Below are 18,549 nucleotides of genomic sequence, written 5' to 3' on the forward strand. Positions count from 1 at the left end.
GAAAAGGATTTTTTCACACGCGGCTGGCACAGTGTATTGCATGGGGACAATGTGCGCCAGCCGCGTGGTGCGCCACTTTTGTGCGAATTTCTATGAATTACCCTCAATATGGCCAGGCGGGTGCCACCATGGTAGGCCAGTCTATGAGGTTTGCGTTACCCTTGATGACCAGTAAAGAAATGCAAAGCCACAGTAAGAAAGTATATTCAAACTGATTATACCAACGTAGGCCACGAATGCAGTCTAGGTTAGCCACGTAACAACACTTATCATGTTTGCTTTACCCAGTTCAAAATGACATGGCGCCAGCAGCCACCTCCCTTCCAAAATTAGGCTGACCTTCACACATGCAGGCACACGCGCATAGCACATACTCTTCCATTCATAGGCATACATACAACATACACTCTCTTATTCACATGTGCATTCATACAGCATTCAGACAAACTCCTTACATGCACAAACATACACATTCGCACAGGCACATTCATACACGCACACTGACAAATCCCTTTGCATGTGTGCTTACATCCAAACACATTACATACACAAAATACTTCAATTACCGATTTGCACCCACTACCGCTGCACACACGACCAGATTGTCTGCCTCTCTTCTCCACAGAGCACACTGATTGACAGAGGAGGATTTCTCTTCTGTCCGTCAGTGTGTGTACACTGTTAGTTCTATAATGAGAGGCGGTGATGCCAGACTTCATACGCCCATCAGCCCTCTGATTATTGCGCTGTGTGTGTTTTGTGGAGCCTAAAGTGCTATGTATTACAAAAAAAAATACACAGCCCAGATCTGCCCCTGCTTAGAGACAGACAGCACATTCTACCATGCTAATAAAGCCCACAGGTGCTCTGTGCTGCCTGGAACAGTGAGAGATACAATTTAGATTAACATTCTAAACATACATTAGAATGTCAATCTAAACTGTACACCTCTCACCCAAGTTACGAGGACAGCATCTTCCCAAATACCCCCTCCCTAAAAGAGCAGCTTCCACTGGCTCCAGTTGCAATTTATATTAGGATAAGTAGCATAACTAATAATGATTTTGACAAACCAAATAACTTCACAGTATGTAAGCCCCGCTGGGTTAGGCTGTTGGAAAAGTCACCATTCCAAGATGACCACTCTATTTAATATATACCCAAGCAACACCTGCAGGCTGTGTATCCTTCCTCATAGCAATCTCCCTTCTATCTGAACTCTCATGTCAATAGTTTCACCACTTTAAGTGTCACACTGTGACATCCAGGAACCAAATCTAAAAAGGGTCCTATGCAGAGATTTGCTGACAAAAATTACATGATCATTGTTGTTACTTGCCTTTTTGGGTACCGATAGTGATTGCCTAATAAGTACTTTGGGACTCATTACAAGTCTGCCGGTATCCTGGCTGTAAATCCGCCTGGTACCAGCAAACTGTATTACCGTTACCGGAATGTCCACCAGATTATGGGTGACGGTGTAACTCCCCATTCCATGGAGTCCTATAGGACTCCATGAAGGAGTGTGTCGGTATGTCAGGTGCCGGTATTACCAGTGCCTGTAATACCAGCAGTTGTCGGTAAGGTGGGGGAATGACCTCCAGCTTGAAGTTTGCTGGTGCGGAAACGTGCCGGTAAAAGTTAAAAATGGCACGTTAATTCTACAAGGCCACCTCGTAATGAGCCCATTTGACTGTTTCCAAAGCCCCAGTGGCATTAGAATAGATGCAGCATCTTTTTGTATATCAGTCTTTCATCTCTTCCCTTTTCTGATCAAAAAACTGGTTACAAGCAACAATTCTCCTAAGCCTCACAACTTGGCTGTATGCGAGATCCTTTCCACAAAACACAAATGCAAACGGTGAGCCTGTGGCACATTGCCTGTTCTTTTTAAATTCGATGTTTAGATTATGGTTTATAAACGTTGATTTACACGAGTGTGAAAACAAATATTTATTTTCCCTCCAACCAACATGATTTAAATGCAGCTGCCAAGGAAACAGGTTCAGCCACTCAGACTATTCACGTACTGCACATCAGAAGCAATTAGTAAGGTGTTGTAGCCACAATTGAAAGGGTGGGTATGAAACTTAGCCAGGGGCACGATTACTTTCAAGAGATGTGCGTGACATTTTTGCAATGGTATGATCTACAACTATTAATACATCTGTCATTCGAATTAATATTTTTTTTATTAACAGTTATGAAGCGGAACATTCACAATCTGGATTGTCTCTGGTTCCAAGATGGCGAGGAAGGGCCTGAAAATTCAAATTGCTGGAATATCACTTTCTTCAAGGGTTGGCAGAAAGCCTAATGGTCGGTGATGGTTCTAATCCTTCAAATGCTGAGATGTGCCAACTTCAGAGACTGCGAGGGCGGGGCAAACTTGCTTGTGGGGGGGGCATATAACTCATTTACACATTCTAATAAGACTATTCTGGTGACGCCTCAATGTTACAAGCAGTTAACTCTGACCTTCGTTTCTGAAACGTCACACTTAACGACTGCTATGAGAATAAGCGGTCTCCTGTCTCCACTTCCCTTCTAATCACTCTCCTGGCATCCAAGTGCTAACCCCACATCACGATTTCAATTGCCTAAAAATGTATGCATATTAATGCATCTGGTAACAGTGAAATGCTTTATGTTAGTTACTCCAGGGCCTTTGTTAACAGCGAAGCCCAGGCACCATTTAAGGTCTCTGTCCTGTCCTGGCACGGCTCTGTAGGCCAGCCAGGTCTGGTCAACATAGCCCAAAGGTTCGGGGGTGAAGGGGGGCGGGAGGCTAAGGCCTGATCTGCTCAATGGTGTTGCGCCACTGGTTGAGGTACAGAGCAGGATTCTGGATGAAGAGCAGATATTTCTGGATGGGTGGGCGGGGCCAGGGGATAGTGTTAGACTTTTGAAAACTATTAAAGAGGGTCCTATCTTGCAATGTGCATGTGTGTTTTGCAACAGGCAACCAAAGATGGAGGATAGCGCTGGGGTGATATGGGCACTCATTACAAATTGTGTGGTAAATTAGGCGGTAATATCTCCGGACAGTATTACTATTACTGCTGTAGTGTCCAGCAGAATTACCACCATATTACAGGTTAACATGAGTGCGCACAATCAGCAGTGTTAATGGTAATTCTGTCCGGTGTAATTAGCACCAAAAATAAACTTCAAATGCCACCAAATTTCGGTTGGATTACTTTTACTGATTGAAAATTGGAGGAATTACGGAACGGTAATTCCGCCAGTGGAATTACTGAGTCGTAATTTCGCCGGCAGAATTACCTCTCAGCAGAAATAGTGTAATTTCGCAAATGAGAATCTTAGTTTTTAAAAACACAATCAATTTGCAATCCACGATTTCCCTTAGCCATCCATCTACCAGACTTCCTGGAACCATGCTAGTAGACAAGGCCAAGGCGAGGGTGCCAGAATTGAGGGTTTGATAACCAAAACTCAGTGAGGCAGAGATGCAGGACTTAGCAGTTGAGGTGGTGGCCAATGCTGATGATCTGTTTGTGACAAATCAGCGTAACACATCTGTCTGCCGCAAGAGCCCACTATGGAGTGACATAAGGGACAAGGTAGTGGCAATGGCCACTGTGCAGTGAGACATGGAAAACTGCAGGAAGAGGTGGAATTACTTTAGGGCACGTGTCTGTAGTCTCCTTGGTTCTCACTGCCGTGAGACGACAGCCACTGCAGGAGGCACAGTGGAGCCACTGCACCTTACCCCTGGGAGGAGAGAGTGGCAAGCATCCTTCACATGGAAAGCATGCAGGGAATTGGAGCAGCAGAGGTTGTAGCAGGGAGCCAACCAGAACGAGGTGAGTTTGGCAGCACACCATGAGTGCAGGGAAATGTGAAGGCAGTACATGTGCCTCAGCCAGCATTAGGCTCACACACAGTTCATTATGTTGATGGCTCACCATCAACAACAACACAGCAATATATATGCCAACCCATTCCATGTGTACACCTGGAAGTTGCATCATGTGGTTAAGAATTAAATTATATGTGATGACTGTAGACGTATGGCATGTTGGTGAACACTCTCTTAATGAAGTTAGGGTGTGTAGGTGAATGGCATGGTTGTACATCCCTGCATTACTTGATGTTTCATGTGCTATGAGGTGTGATGAATCAGAGAAGATTCCCTCAGAAAACCTGACTTGGGGCCCTTCTCATGTGGCAAGGGAAAGGCAGACACTTTCTGATCCAGGTGCTGGGGGTGGTGTTCTGCGGCAGGATCACATGAGATGGGGAACAGGTCAGGAAGAATGGGAAACCTCCTTGTTCAACTTCCCACAAGACCATAACCTTTTAATGGCCTATTGCAAAATAGAGGAAGTTATAAAAACAGATTCTTTGCATTGGGAACTTCAAAGCTGAGGAGGAACAAAACTGCAAAGTGCAGCTTGTTAATGGGAATGACCAACACCTAAGGGAAACTTGGAAGCTTAAAAGGCGCCCTCAAGTGCAGGCAATTATTGACAAGAAGGAGTAGGGCAGTAGTCGTAGGCAGAGGAGTTGTGAACTCTCCATATTGCAGCAGAAGCAGAGACTGGAGGAGAAAGAAGACACAGGACCACTGTCAAGTAGTAACCAGTAGCCGAGAGGGGTTTCACCTCCAGAAGCTGTAAATGCAGAGGCCAGAAAGAGTTGGAGAGAGAAGCTTGTACCCTGTAGACCTGAACTGCAGAGTCTGCGCAGCGGGAAGTGAGCATTTGGAAGGCTTGCCCCCCTTAAGGCTGTCTCCGGTGGCAGGCGAGCACCGGAGAGCCTTCAGAGCAGAGGAAGCTCTGTGTGTAAGTGGCGCAGGCAAGGAGCAGCTGAAGCAAAGGACCTGTGAACAGCGGGGTAAACGGACGCACATGATACCAACAATAAGTTCACCAAGTGATTGTGACACCAGGGTGCTACGCTCGCATGCTCAAGGCAGGTTCTTTGATGTGAGAAAGCAATCACGTAGAGAGAAATCTAAGAAAAAGGGCAATTTTGAATACCGAACTGGCAGAAAGTGGAGAAAACAGTATTATTTAAAACCAATTGACTGTGCCTTTTAAGCACCCACGTTTATTTAAAACCGAGCAACAAGATAGAACTTCATGCAAACTACCATTACCCAAAAGAAAGGAAAGCAAAAACAAGGCAATTTAAAACCAACAAACATTGCCAAAGTCAGGAGGGGACAAATAAAAGTCACATAGTTTGTAAAGAACATTGCCCATGTTTGAGAAAGTACATTACAGAAGCTCGTGTAAACACACATTGCCAAAGCCAAAGAAGAATTAGAATAGAACCATATCATTAGCAGTATTTGGTTAAAGAGTAGGTGGAGAAAAAAAGTGTAAAGAAGGCTGCCCTTCTGATAAAGATTATTCAGAAGGAGAGGAGCATCATTTACAGAGGTTTTGGAAATCATAAAAGTGTTCTAAAGAGCACCAATTTAAATCTTGCCTTCCCTGAAAAATTGCTTAAAACCTGGTGTAATGAAGCAAGAAGCATTGCAAAGTTGTTGTAAGCTGATCTTAACCACAGTGGCACTTGTTGTTTGTATATTGCTGACCTGACAGGGGAGTATACAAGAACAGAGAACCTTGAAGTAGTGCACCTGGCATGGGAGTAAACCTGGTACAATTGAAGTAGTGGGCCTGGCAGGGGAGTAAACCAGGTACCATTAAAGTAGTAGGCCTGGCATGGAAGTAAACCAGGTGGAAGGTAATGAAGTGCTGTGACATGGTCTTAACAAATCATCCTGACAAACTTTAATTGTGGAAACAAGTGGTTGTTGAAGAAGACGTAGTAGAGCTAGTGAAATAGTTTGAAATATTAGCAAATTATCTTGACAAACTTTCATTTCTGAAGTAAGAACTAACTGCTGCAGAAGTATTTGACATCTTCAGAACTAATATGTTGTTGAAGAAGAATTCTGACAAAGACTATTTATGTTTATATTGAGGAACTAAGGAAATATTCTTGGTTTATCCAAAAAGAAAATTGAGTTCTTACTATTTCCAGTGGATGAGAAGGAACCTTTGTTGAACAATGCTGAAGTGTTGGAACGTTTGTTATCAAGTTGGAGTTACAGTGTTTCCTTTAGTTTATTATAGACAGGGAAATCCTCATCAGGGTCAGGATAGTGAGGTGTTTAACTGGCCTTTTTGGTTAATAAAATGGCATCTTTTGAAAAACATACACAAACATGTCCGCCTCACATTTATGACCCCTCGCATATGGTTTCAGATGTGGGATTGGAATTAATTGACAGAAATTGGGGAACTCTTAAATTTGAGAAACTTGGCAAATGAGCCTCCTATCACGCTCACCTGGTCTCCACGGGGGCGTCGCACGAAGCTGAGCGATGAATGTCTGCACGTGCGTCGCACAAAGCTGAGCGATGAATGCCTGCAAGTGTCTTCTCTGTCTCACTACTTCTTCACATGGGAAAGTTTGCCTTAGGTGTTTTAATGGCGGATTCTCCGTCCTGCAACTGAATGCAGGGGCGCGATAAAGTTCCAGCCTCTCTTCTGGATCTAGTTGCGTCACTGATCCTGCGGGCTGAATAATTGTGACTCTGTGGGTAAGTCTCTATGCCAATAGATTCTTGGTATAGTTTGCGTAAATGTTCTTAGTTGCCAAAGTTCTCACTATTCTTATTCCTTTACAGGTGCGGTTTAGGAGGGTGCCAGATGAAGGATTGCCGTTTCCCCACAACGCTGAGCAGAATTCCTGCAGGTGAGTATTAGCGCGAGAGCGCAGCTTCGAAATATACAAAAAATTGTTCTTTTCCTTTGCGCGACTAACCTGCTGTTCTTTCCTTCCTGTTCTGCAGGGGCGGTGGGACTCCGGAGCGGCGATCGCGTGAACCGCTTCGATGGAATACAGGAAGAGCGCAGCCTCCGGGGTGAGTATTGGCTCTCTATGCGTGTGTTTCCTTTCTGCAGATGCGGCGATCCTGAGAGCGGCAGAGGGAAAGGCCTTTCAGATGGACTGCTTCTCAGGTAAGGACTCAACCACTGTTCTTGTTCTCTCTTCCTTTCCGTTCTCCACAGGTGCTGATGGTTCGTGGTTCCCAAGACAGGCATGGCTGAAATCGGGTAACTGGAGCTGAGCAGACACGGTGAACGTTACGCTGCAGGAGTGCAGAATAACGCGAAGCGTGTTCTGTCCTTAGGGTGTGGTTTATATAGCCTTGCACAAGTAGTCCCAGGTAAAGTAGTCCCTCCAGCCACACCCTGCACAAGTAGTCCTGGGTAAAGTAATCCTTCCAGCCACACCTGAAGCTAGACTGTATGTCTCAGTTCTTTCAGGCTGGGATATGTGTGTTTCCATGCTCCCTGCAACAAGATGGAATAATATGAGCCTGGCGCCAATGGCACCAGGACTGACTCCAGGAAGTCCTAAGGCAACCTTTTGGGACCTTAAAGGTCCCGATGGGTGCCAGCAACTGGGGTAGGCTCGTCTGCTCCTGATGTCTGGGGTAATGCACCATGATACCTCCACTCCCACTATAGCTACTGAGCAATCAATACGTTTCGATTTATATAGTAGCAGAGGGGAGTTAATTCAACCGGGAGATAGGGCCTTGATCCCCACAGGTTTAATTCTTATTCCTCCCAACGGTACTTACATCCACCTTGCCCCTTAGTCAGGTCTAGCCTGGTGCTATGACCTGGACGTATTTGCAGGAGTGATTCATCCAGACTATAGAGAAGATGTTAAGATATTGATGCAAAATAATGGAAAGAAAGCATATCAAATCAAAGCAGAACAAATTTCCCAAGGAATATTGGGGAAGGCTATGTTTCCAAAACCAAAAGAGGTTAAGAATAGTGTTCAAACTGGAAGAGGAACTCAAGGTTTTGAGAAAGCAGACTTTGACCAAGTGGTAAAAGTTAATATAGAAAGCGAAGCGATTATTCCTGACTTTGCTTTTGCACAATGCAATGATCTGTTACTAGCAGAAACCTTTAGTCAGCTAACAAGTGAGGAAGAATGAAGGAGAAAGAATGGACCATTTTTGTAGATTCTTTCGGTATCCCCAGAACTCAAATTGTGATTATCAAAAGTAATAAAAATATTGTATTGGAAATGGCTCATGCTCATTTAACAAGGGGACAAAATTGTAAATAGATTCTCTTAGCCAGGAATGTATTCCAATATAAAGAATCTTGTAAATACATGTGCCCTGTGTCAGAAAATTAGTACGTGAATACCCACTCCGCTGTTTTACAACCTTAACCTATTATTGATGTACCCTTTTCTAGAATTGGGATGGACATAGTGGGTCCCTTAGAAACCTCAAAGTTAGGTATTACATATATATTAGTCATTTTAGACTATGCAACCCATTACCCTGAAGCCTTTCCCTTACGGAACAATACTTCACAGTAGATCTTGAAGAATTTACTTCAGTTTTTTTCTCGAACTGGATTTCCAAAAGAAATTTTGACTCACCAAGGATCTACTTTTATGAGTAAAGTCATGGCCGAGGTTAAAGATCTTCAGATTAAAACTCTGCGAACCTTCATTTACCATCCCCAAACCAATGGATTAGTAGAAAGATTTAACCAAACTTTGAAATACATCTTGAAAAAATGTGTAGAGGCATACAGGAAAAATCAGGATATTATGATACCATGGGCCCTATTTGCAATCCTGCAAAATGCAGTGAAAAAAGGCAGTTTTTAAAAAAAGCGCAAAAACTGTAGTTTTTGCTAAAACACCTGCGAAAATTGCTGTTTTTGCAAAAAAAACTGTTTGAAAAAAAGACACAAGGGGCAAGGTTCAAAACATTTTTGGATGCAAGAAATGAAATGTGCAAGCACATCTCATCACTTGTGTGAAAAAAAAGCGGCCCAATCGACTATGGCGTCTGAATGGGCGTATCATACATGCGCCCAATCAGATGGCCTTTTTCACCCCTTTGCACAAAGCAGAGGGGGTTTCTGCAAATTTAAAAGTGCATCCCAAATTTACAAACAAGATGCGCTTTTAAATGTGCAGAAATTGTAGGCAACCCTATGCGCCTGCTTCGATTAGGCACACAGTGGGTGTCATTGCATGATAGGGTCTTTTCTGTCAAGGACATGCAATTTTGTTTTCCTTTTTTTTTAATGTGTGACAGCAAAGTTATCAACCGCTGTTGTCTCACTTTAAAAATAAAGAAATGGTCACAATATGAGAGGTACAGGAGAGAGAGGGGGTAATGGGTGAGATGTGGAGTGGTAGGCAAGAAAGCAGAGGGAGAGCAGTGGGTCAGAGGGGGAAGCAGTGGGAAAAAGAGCCGAGAGGAAGCAGTGGGGCGGCGGGCCAGAAATCAGAGGGGGTGCAGAAGTGCAGAAAATAGAGTTAGCGTGGGCTCAGGGGGAGCAGGCGTGCCAAAAAGCATAGAGGGAGGGAAGGGGTTGGCTGGAAAGAGGCAGTGAGCTGCAGTTGGGAGAAAGGATGAGGAAAGAGTGCGATAGAATGGGAGAAAGGATGCACGATGCAGAAGTGGCATGAAAGAATGAAGGACTGTGTACTGCAGGAGGAATTGGGTAGCGTATGGTGTGAGTTGGGAGTATGATTTGGGGTGTGGCAGGGACTGGGGAGTGCAAATTGTGTCTTAGCAGTGTGACAGAGCATGTGAGTATGTGTATGATAGAGTGAGACGTTTGGGATTGCAGTTTGTGATGGGGAATTGGTGAGACGTGTGAGGTGTGTTGGTGAGAGATGTGTTTGGGTGTTTGGGGATAAAGGGAATATTTTCAGCGTTACAATGGATAATGATCAATACTGTCAATAATATTAAATAAGCATGCACATTAAACCAAAAACATAGCCAACACACATACTGTTGTGACAAGCCAGAGATATCTGGGACCCTTCCCATTAAATTGATACAAAAGGTACAAATAATACACCCTGGTTCTCGTGTAGCCTTGCACACTGCCTCTTTCCTGCAATGCACCAATTTTACACCACCCTGTCAATATAAAATGTGCTGCAAAAATGCTGCAATAAATAAAGGTTTGTGCTGCAAAATCAAGCATTTAATGCCGCATAATTTGCCATTTCATTCCTCAATATCCTGGAGGGTCTGATTAGTGTTGAGAGCACGCTTCCAACACTAATGTATGAAAGGTGGCTGCACACCACATCTTTGCACTATTGTCCAGCCCCTCCTGAAATGCTCACGTCACCTTTAAGAATAAGTTGACCTGAGCAGTTCTGAAAGCAGAGCAAATGGAACAAGCACATTCTCATCGCTTCGTTCACTTGCTCTGCTTTTTGACAATCTGGACCATAGTTTTAAATGAGGTTTTCAAGAGGCATTATTTATGACTAATAAAGAAAAAATACAACTCAGGCACAGAATAAGAAGTCTTCTTCTCAATGTGTAAAACAGGCCCACAAATGTTTGGATGGCTTGAAATAAGTAGACAGTAAATTACTCTGTTTAAAATGAATCTCAATATCAGAGTTTCTCAGTGTGTCTATCCATAGGTTATGTTTGTCTTTTCACAGTAAGAGATGATTCAAGCACTCCTTCCCAGTCCTTTTGTTTTCATTGTCTTACTTGATGAGTCTAGATGAGAGGCTACTCTCCAGATCTTGCCGACCACTGATAGGAGTGCTAAAATTGTCATGGGCAGTCTTGTCGGTCTCTGTCTTGCTCAAAGTAGGTTGCCTGGGTATCTGAGGGTGGGACATCCATCCGCCTCGTGTACCAGGCCACACTGACTACTCCCTAAACTTCCTCCTCTGGGTCCTCTACCTGTCCCCCATCTTCTGCATTGCTCTTCTTGTTTTTACCTGCTAGCTCCTTCCTTGTACTCAACTCCTGGCTCTCTTCCATGCTCGGCAGTTTGCCAGTACCCCGACCTAGCCCACTGGTATGTCAGATACAGGACTTAAAAGCTGGACATTCCTTCTCTGTCTCACCCTGTCTCTAGCTCTCTGCTGACCTTCTTCCCTAGCTTCTGTGGTTTTCCTCTCCTTAACGTCGGAGGGTTTTTTGCCCTATGCGTGGGTGTTTTCGGTATCAGGTAATATTATCCCCATATATATGGTCGCCGTACATAATATCGCCGGGAAAAGGTTGTGGCGATATTATATGGGTGACCATATATATATGGGGATAGGGGTAGCAAAAAACGCATGTTCCATGCAATAATGTCCCCACAAAAAACGGCCATTTTTCGGCAACATTTTTGCATGGTGATATTTTTGAGGGGACATTATTACATGGAACCATGTTTTCCTCTGAACTGTTGGGTAATATATCTCTCCTGCCTCCATGGTAGCTCTCTCACTGAACTCTATTGCCCACCTCAACTTCTATGTTTACTCTCTCCCGAACATGTGAGGAATGCACTCCCCATCCTCTGGGGTTTATCTCCTCCTCTTTCAGCTCCCGACCTACCTTAACTACTCTCCACCAACTCTCATCCACCTCCCTTCCTCTCACAGTAACCTCCTTTTCTCTCGGGCCACCTCCAAAGCACTCCCTTCTTCTCCGCCAGCACACTTCTTCTCCTAGTTTCAGCTACCTCCAAACTCCAGCACTATCTGGTGGTTCTATTATCTTCTTTTACTCTCCAGACCCTGAACACAATTTTGGTTTTACTATGATGGGTTGCAGGTGTGTGGCATCTAGAGCACAGACCTGTTATCGCTTTGAGTTACTTCCGGGGCAGCATTGTGAGCCAGTTCGTTTTTCTGACCCTGACCACTTTATTTCCACAGACCAAGACTTATTCTCAACAGTCTGCCATCTTGGATTTTCAGTGTCCACATAATCCCAGTGAAACGTCTGGAAGACAGCTAGTCCTGTATATTCTTGTCTGCTGCTTTTTGAAGGCACACAGTAATGTATTGATGACCATAGATCTGGAGCTTGCAGCAGTCTATGTCCATTGTCAAGTTGGTTTGTGCGTAGGGCTAATAAACTACAACTAAGAGTTTGAGTCCTTGCGAATCTAGTTCCTGTAGGTAGGAGGGTCTACATAGGTATTCTTCCTGTCTCTCTAAAATTCTACCTGTGGCATTATGCCCCTATATGTGGCCATGTTGACTAAGTTGCTCTTGTGACCAGAACTTGCCACGTTCAAAGGTGGGAGTAGAAGGGGGTTCACCAGGGCATCCTCCCCATGACACCTCTGGACCCTGTGCCATGTGGTAGCATCCAGGCCCCCTCAGTTACTCCAGCCCCAACCTGTAGCGCAAGGTATGGCACTTTGTCACAGGACACACATGAAGATGGTCACATCCCTTTGTTCTCGGCTCAACTTTCTACTCCTTCCCTTCTTCCTTTCCTCTTCTTATATTGCATACATCTCACAGTGTATGGCCCAGAAGATTGATTCCCTATTAATCATCAGTGCAGACATTTGTTGTTTGCTCCCTCTATGCGCCACATTCCTTCCATACGCTCTACCAGATTTATGACGCTAACCGACCCTCACTCAGATGTCTCATCAAAAAAACAGACCTATGCACTTCATGGATGGCGGAGAACCATGGCGTGGGGCCACCTCAATGCCTAGCATGGAGGGTGCCTGGTATACTCTTGAAGTCAGAAAGCCCTCCTGTCAGATGTGCATGGTTCTTTATCTGGACAATTTGGGAATGGTCAGATACGTCTTGCTCCAGCAGCAAAAACCACTACCCACTCTTTTCTTTAGCTTAAATTATGTCCCTCATTTACAGGGTCCTCCCCTTGGCTGGACCACCACACTTCTACAAATCTCAGGTTTCTACAGTTTGTTTCCAGGGGAATTATGTCATACTTCTTATACAGGGCAGAAAACATGAAGATCACTGTTTCAATGGGACTGAAAGCCATCCTGGCCCTCCTATATGAGTAGCAGAATCCTGCAATGGAATACATGCTGTCTACGTGTGCATAATATACCCAATGTAATGTTCTGTAGAACCACTGACTGAAACATCTGAGTGGCAGGAGGCAATGCAGTTGAATGGTCAGCTTTTTGGAAGACCCAATGGAGTGTAGCATAGTCATTGGGCTAGTGGGTCTATGGGAGCACAGGACAAGCCACAGGGCATGCACCTACATGATGAGCTAACTCCTCTGCCCCTTTCCTGGGTTTGGTGGATCTGAATGCCACTACACCTACCCAATAGCAGAGCCGGCTGGGTGGCACCACTAACAGGAGGGCGTAACAGCATCCCACACTGATAGTCTCTTTGGGGAGGATGGTTGTCTACTGTGACACAGCTTAAAGGGAGAAGAGAAACAGAAAATTGGGTGGGATTAAAGAGGGCCTTAAAACAGATGAAAACTGTCTAGGGGTAATGTACAGTAGCTTGTAGGTAATGTAAAGAGAGAAGGGCAAGTGGAACATCACTTTGCAGTGTTTTCTAGCTCTTGTGCACAATTACTCGCACTGCCTATCTATGGAGACTTCAGGGGTGAACCAGCATAGATTCAAAGGGTGTGAGAAGGCAGGCCCCATGAGCCAGGAGTTGCTGCCAGGAGGAGGGGTCAGATGGTATACAGCAGATAGCAATAATAAAAAGGATAACAGTCGCATATTTCGCTGGTAGGAGCAGTTCGGGCAGAGGCTAGAAGGACAGGGGACGGAGGGGGGGACCACCATTGGGAGGTGCCCTGGGCGGAGATAAGAAAAGCAGAAAACGGTAGCTGAATATATCAGGAGTGGCCGGCAGAGCATGAGGAATAAGAAGACAGTGGGTAAGGAGTGGCTGCAAAATTGTTCTGGGTCAGGAGCAGAGAGCTTGCTGCAGCAGGAGTTGCATGGAGCACCAATGCTGCAGAAATCAGCATGCTCGATCCTGTGGTCCTCACACAGTCATGTGAGGAGCGCTTCTTTGTCTTTCTGGCCATGGAACCATCCATGGTCCCGCGCTGGAAGGACATGACACAAAAAACAGAGAAGTAAACTGCAACTTCAGCAAGTGTTGTGGCGAAAAACTGTAAAGAGAAGGAGGACCCTTTAAGGAGTCAGGACTGAGGACCCAAGGAGAAAGGTGGGGGGAAGCGGAAGGGGCGGGACATGGTAGGATGAGGTAGTTGGTGTAAGAGAAAGAATAAAGGAGGTTGTGAATGTGACATGTCTCCAAGTTGTTAATTGGGGGCGTAGCATAGGCACAACAACTAACGACAAAGCGCAATGTCCCCATGCTGTGTAGCAGCATGCCGAGCGCCACAGACGTCTGAGACATATGGTGGAGCAGAGACGGAAGGCTGACGCCCCCACATATGAGGAGGAACGCGTAGGAAGGTGGAGTAAGCGAGGAGAGCCAACGGTGTATGAGAGCGGGTGTGGAGGACCTGCAGCGCAGCCAGCAGGTAAGGAGGCCTGTGTGGGTGGCAGTACCAGTGAAGGAGGCCAGCGAGTGAGTACTGGAAACACTCACAGAGTGCACACCACCCACTTGACCGGATCCCCACAGCAAGGAGAGGAGGGGATAAGACATTTTTTTCTCCAAAAAATACAAAATAAATAATGATTAATGTTCTGCCTGAATACACATAACGGCACATGTTGGCCATTGGAGGGACACTAACCTCGAGGAGTGAAAGGGGCTCACACCCACAGCCGTAACAACCAACAGGGGACCGGTGCAGGCCAGCTGCACAGTGCAGAGAGAGGAAAAAGCGGGAGACAGGCCCCCAAATAACTGAAGTGACCAAAGGCCAGGGAGAGTGCAGAGGCACACCAGCCAAAACACAGGCACACAACCAGAGCCGCGCAACATTGCAGATGAAGCCATGGAGGCTGCAGCTGCAGGCGCAGTGGCAGGATCTCAAGCCAACATTGGGACTGGACTCACTTCCAGAGCAGCAGTTCTACGACGACCTAACCCATTCACGCTGCAACCGCATCATGACCAAGGACAGAGATGGGAGGAATGGATGGTGGAATTTCAGGATTTTATGAGGGCGATCGGAGACCAGAACTCACCTAACAAGATTGACATCTTCGCTAACCTGGCTGGGAAAGAAATCAAGGGAATCCTAAAAATAATCCCAGCGCAAAAGAAACACACGTATGCACTGTTGGTGACTGCCATCAGTAGAAAACTGGTCATATTACCCAATAGACACTATGAGAGATATCCGTTCAATCAATGTGTGCAGCTACTGCACAAGACTGTAGGGGAGTTCATCCTCTGACTCGAAAGGAAAATCACCTACTGTGACTTCACCAACTTCAACGACGACAAAGCGATCAGACTTGGGATAATTGAGGGATGCACTTCATCTCTATTCAGGAAACACCTGCTAAAGAAACCCCTCTCCCTACAGGAATTCATCGATCTAGCCAGGATATACAAGCGAGTGGATGTGCAGGCGGCGGCTATGGAGAACCCCAAGAAAGGTGACACCATTGCGGCAGTGTACACGAGACACCAAACAAATGTCTGTAGCCCAAGGATGCTGGGCAGTCAGCGTCCTCGCAGCCCAGATTGAAGGCCCCCAGGTGAGAAGCAGTATTATAGATGCAGATTTGAATTCCCCCAAAGAACCCAATGTCCAGCCCTAGGACAGATGTGCATTAGGTGTGGTCAATACTATGCGCTTGACGAAGGACACGGCCAAGGCCTCCAAGCGAACATATACCCGATGCCACACTTCATTTAGGATCCATACTTAACCCCCCCCCATGGACGGAGCGAGGGAAAGATCGCCTGACCAGTACTACAGCCATAACAGGTACAGCAAAGAATACGTCAGGCTCATCAGTGACTCCTCCGATGACAGCGCAGCCTGGAAGGTCGCCGTCAAGATCGGTAGCCTGACCAACCAATTCATTGTGGGCACCGGGGTAACAGTTAACATCATGAACAAATGCATGCACCACTCGATACGGGACACCTACCCCCTTTGCCCATCCGAGACACGCATATTCAGTGCGGTGCAACAGTTCCATATTGTTAATATCCTCGCAAAAATATTGCGATACAAAAATATCGCCATATTTTTGCAGCAATATTGAGCCAGGGACCCTGCGGGTGACACCCCCGCAACCCCTCCATTATTTTAAATGTGCCGGGGACACCTCCGCAACCCCCGCTCCCACAAATTATCCCTCCCAAAAATATTGCCTATGGCGAGACAAACAACCATATGTACGGCGATATTTTTGGTGGGGATAATATGTAGGGATACCGGTGCAACTCACCCACTCCAGGCAAAAGGACGAGTCCAATGTGACATATTCCAAAAAGGGCGCAGAATACCCACGACCATACAGCGGAAGCAGGGGGAGGAGCACACACGTGCTAGTAAGGACTGCATGCTGCACATGGCCACCCCACTAGATCACCAGGACTGGGAACGCTCACACTGAGTGCACACCACCCCACTAGACCGGATCTCCACAGCAAGGAGAGCAGGGAGAAGGCATTTTTTTCAAAAAATAAAAAATAAATAGTAATTAAAGTTCTGCCCGCATACACATAACGGCATGTGGTGGCCATTGGAGAGACACTAACCTCGAGGGGCGAAAGGGGTTCACACCCACAACCGTATCAACCAACAGGGGACCGGTGCAGGCCAGCTGCACAGTGCAGAAGGAGGACAAGGCAGGAGAGAGTCGCCCGAATAACTGAAGTGACCAAAGTCCAGGTACAGTGTGGAGGCACACCAGCCAAAACACAGGGACACAACCAGAGCCGCGCAACATGGCCGATGAAGCCAAGGAGGCTGCAGCTGCAGGTGTAGTGGCAGGATCCCAAGCCAACATTGCGACTGGACTCACTTCCAGAGCTGCATTTCTATGTCAACCTAACCCATTCACGCTGCAACCGCATCGTGACCAAGGACAGAGATGGAAGGAATGTATGGAGGAATTTGAGAATTTAATGAGGGCAATCGGAGACCAGAACTCACCTAACAAGATTGACATCTTCACTAACCTGGCTGGGAAAAAAATAAAGGGAATCCTAAAAATAATCCCACCGCAGGAGAAACACACTAATGCACTGTTGGTGACTGCCATCAGTACAAAACTAGTCATATTACCTAATAGATACTATGAGACATATCCGTTCAATTAATGTGTGCAGCTAGCACACTAGACTGTAGGGGAGTTCATCCTCAGACTCCAAAGGAAAATCACCTACTGTGACTTCACCAACTTCAACAACGACAAAGCACTCAAACTTAGGATAATTGAGGGATGCAAAGAATATGTCAGGCTCATCAGTGACTCTCCAATGACAGCATAGCCCGGAAGGTCGCCGTCCAGATTGGTGGCCTGACCAACCAATTCATTGTGGGCACTGGGGCAACAGTTAACATCATGAACGAATGCATGCACCATGCCATATGGGACACCTACCCCCTGTGGCCATCCCAGGCCCGCATATTTCAGTACGGTGCAATGCACCCACTCCAGGCAAAAGGATAAGTCCAATGTGACATATTCAACCATACACGTCATTCAAAGCCCGTCAACGGGAAGTTGTCTCCTCAGCTACCGCACAGCTCGGGCACTAGCCCTAATTAACGTACAATATGACCAGTCCGAAGTCGTGCAAGTCCTGCCACCTGGAGCACAAGCCCTGTGCTCGATTTTGCATCACGCAATGAACTTAGAGGAATTCAAATCCATGTTCCCAAGGTATTTGAAGAAGTGGACATGCACCGTCAAATCCCTCTACATTGACCCGAAAATCAACCCAGTGCCTCACGATTGGATTCAGCCTACAGGCCCAGGTTACGCAAGAGCTGCAACTACTCCTCGAAAACGACATCATCGAGAGGGTTGATTGCACCAACATGCATATACCAAACACTGCCATCCAAAGGGAGAGACACCCAGGACCCAACATTGAAGACATGCTGGTGAGATTGAATCAAGCTTCTTGCTTCTCTAAATTAGACCTTAACCTTAGACCTTAACCAAGGATACCACCAGTTGGTGATTGACTCCGCCTCCAGACCCATCACCACTTTTGCAACGCAGGAAGGGCTATTCTGCTTCAAGCGGCTCAACTTTGGAATTTCCTCTGCTGCAGAGATATTTCAGGAGCCGATCCGCAGGCTCATCTCCCCTGAACTTTGGCACCACCCAGGACTAGCATGACCATGCACTGAAGGTCTTGTGTGACATCCAGCACAAAGCCGGGCTCATCCTCAATCCTTTTCAGACCAGGGCATCACAGCTGACCCTGACAAAATAAGCGCAATCGTCGGCCTGGCACCCCCCCCTCCCTGCAGTTATTGCAGAACTACGATCCTTGGCATGGCATGGCTCACTACCTACCGAACTATGCCACCCACACTGACCCATTCCGATGACTCCTCAAAAAGGTCTCTCCGTTTCAGTGAGATACACAGTACCAGGATGCATTCCGCACTATCAAAGAGGAACTTGCCAACAACTGTGGGCTTGCATACTTTAACCCGGAGTGGGAGACCGAAATGAATATCGACGCCAGCCTTCCCGGACTTGGGGCCATTCTAGCTCAGACTGGCCCGGGGGACGAGAATGGGCAGACAATCATATACACCAGCAGAGCTCTGTTGCCCACCGAACATGCATATTCCCAAGCTGAATGTGAAAGCCT

Source organism: Ambystoma mexicanum, chromosome 2p (genome assembly GCF_040938575.1).
Source record: "Ambystoma mexicanum isolate Mex_15411 chromosome 2p, UKY_AmexF1_1, whole genome shotgun sequence".
In the NCBI taxonomy this organism is placed as follows: domain Eukaryota; kingdom Metazoa; phylum Chordata; class Amphibia; order Caudata; family Ambystomatidae; genus Ambystoma; species Ambystoma mexicanum.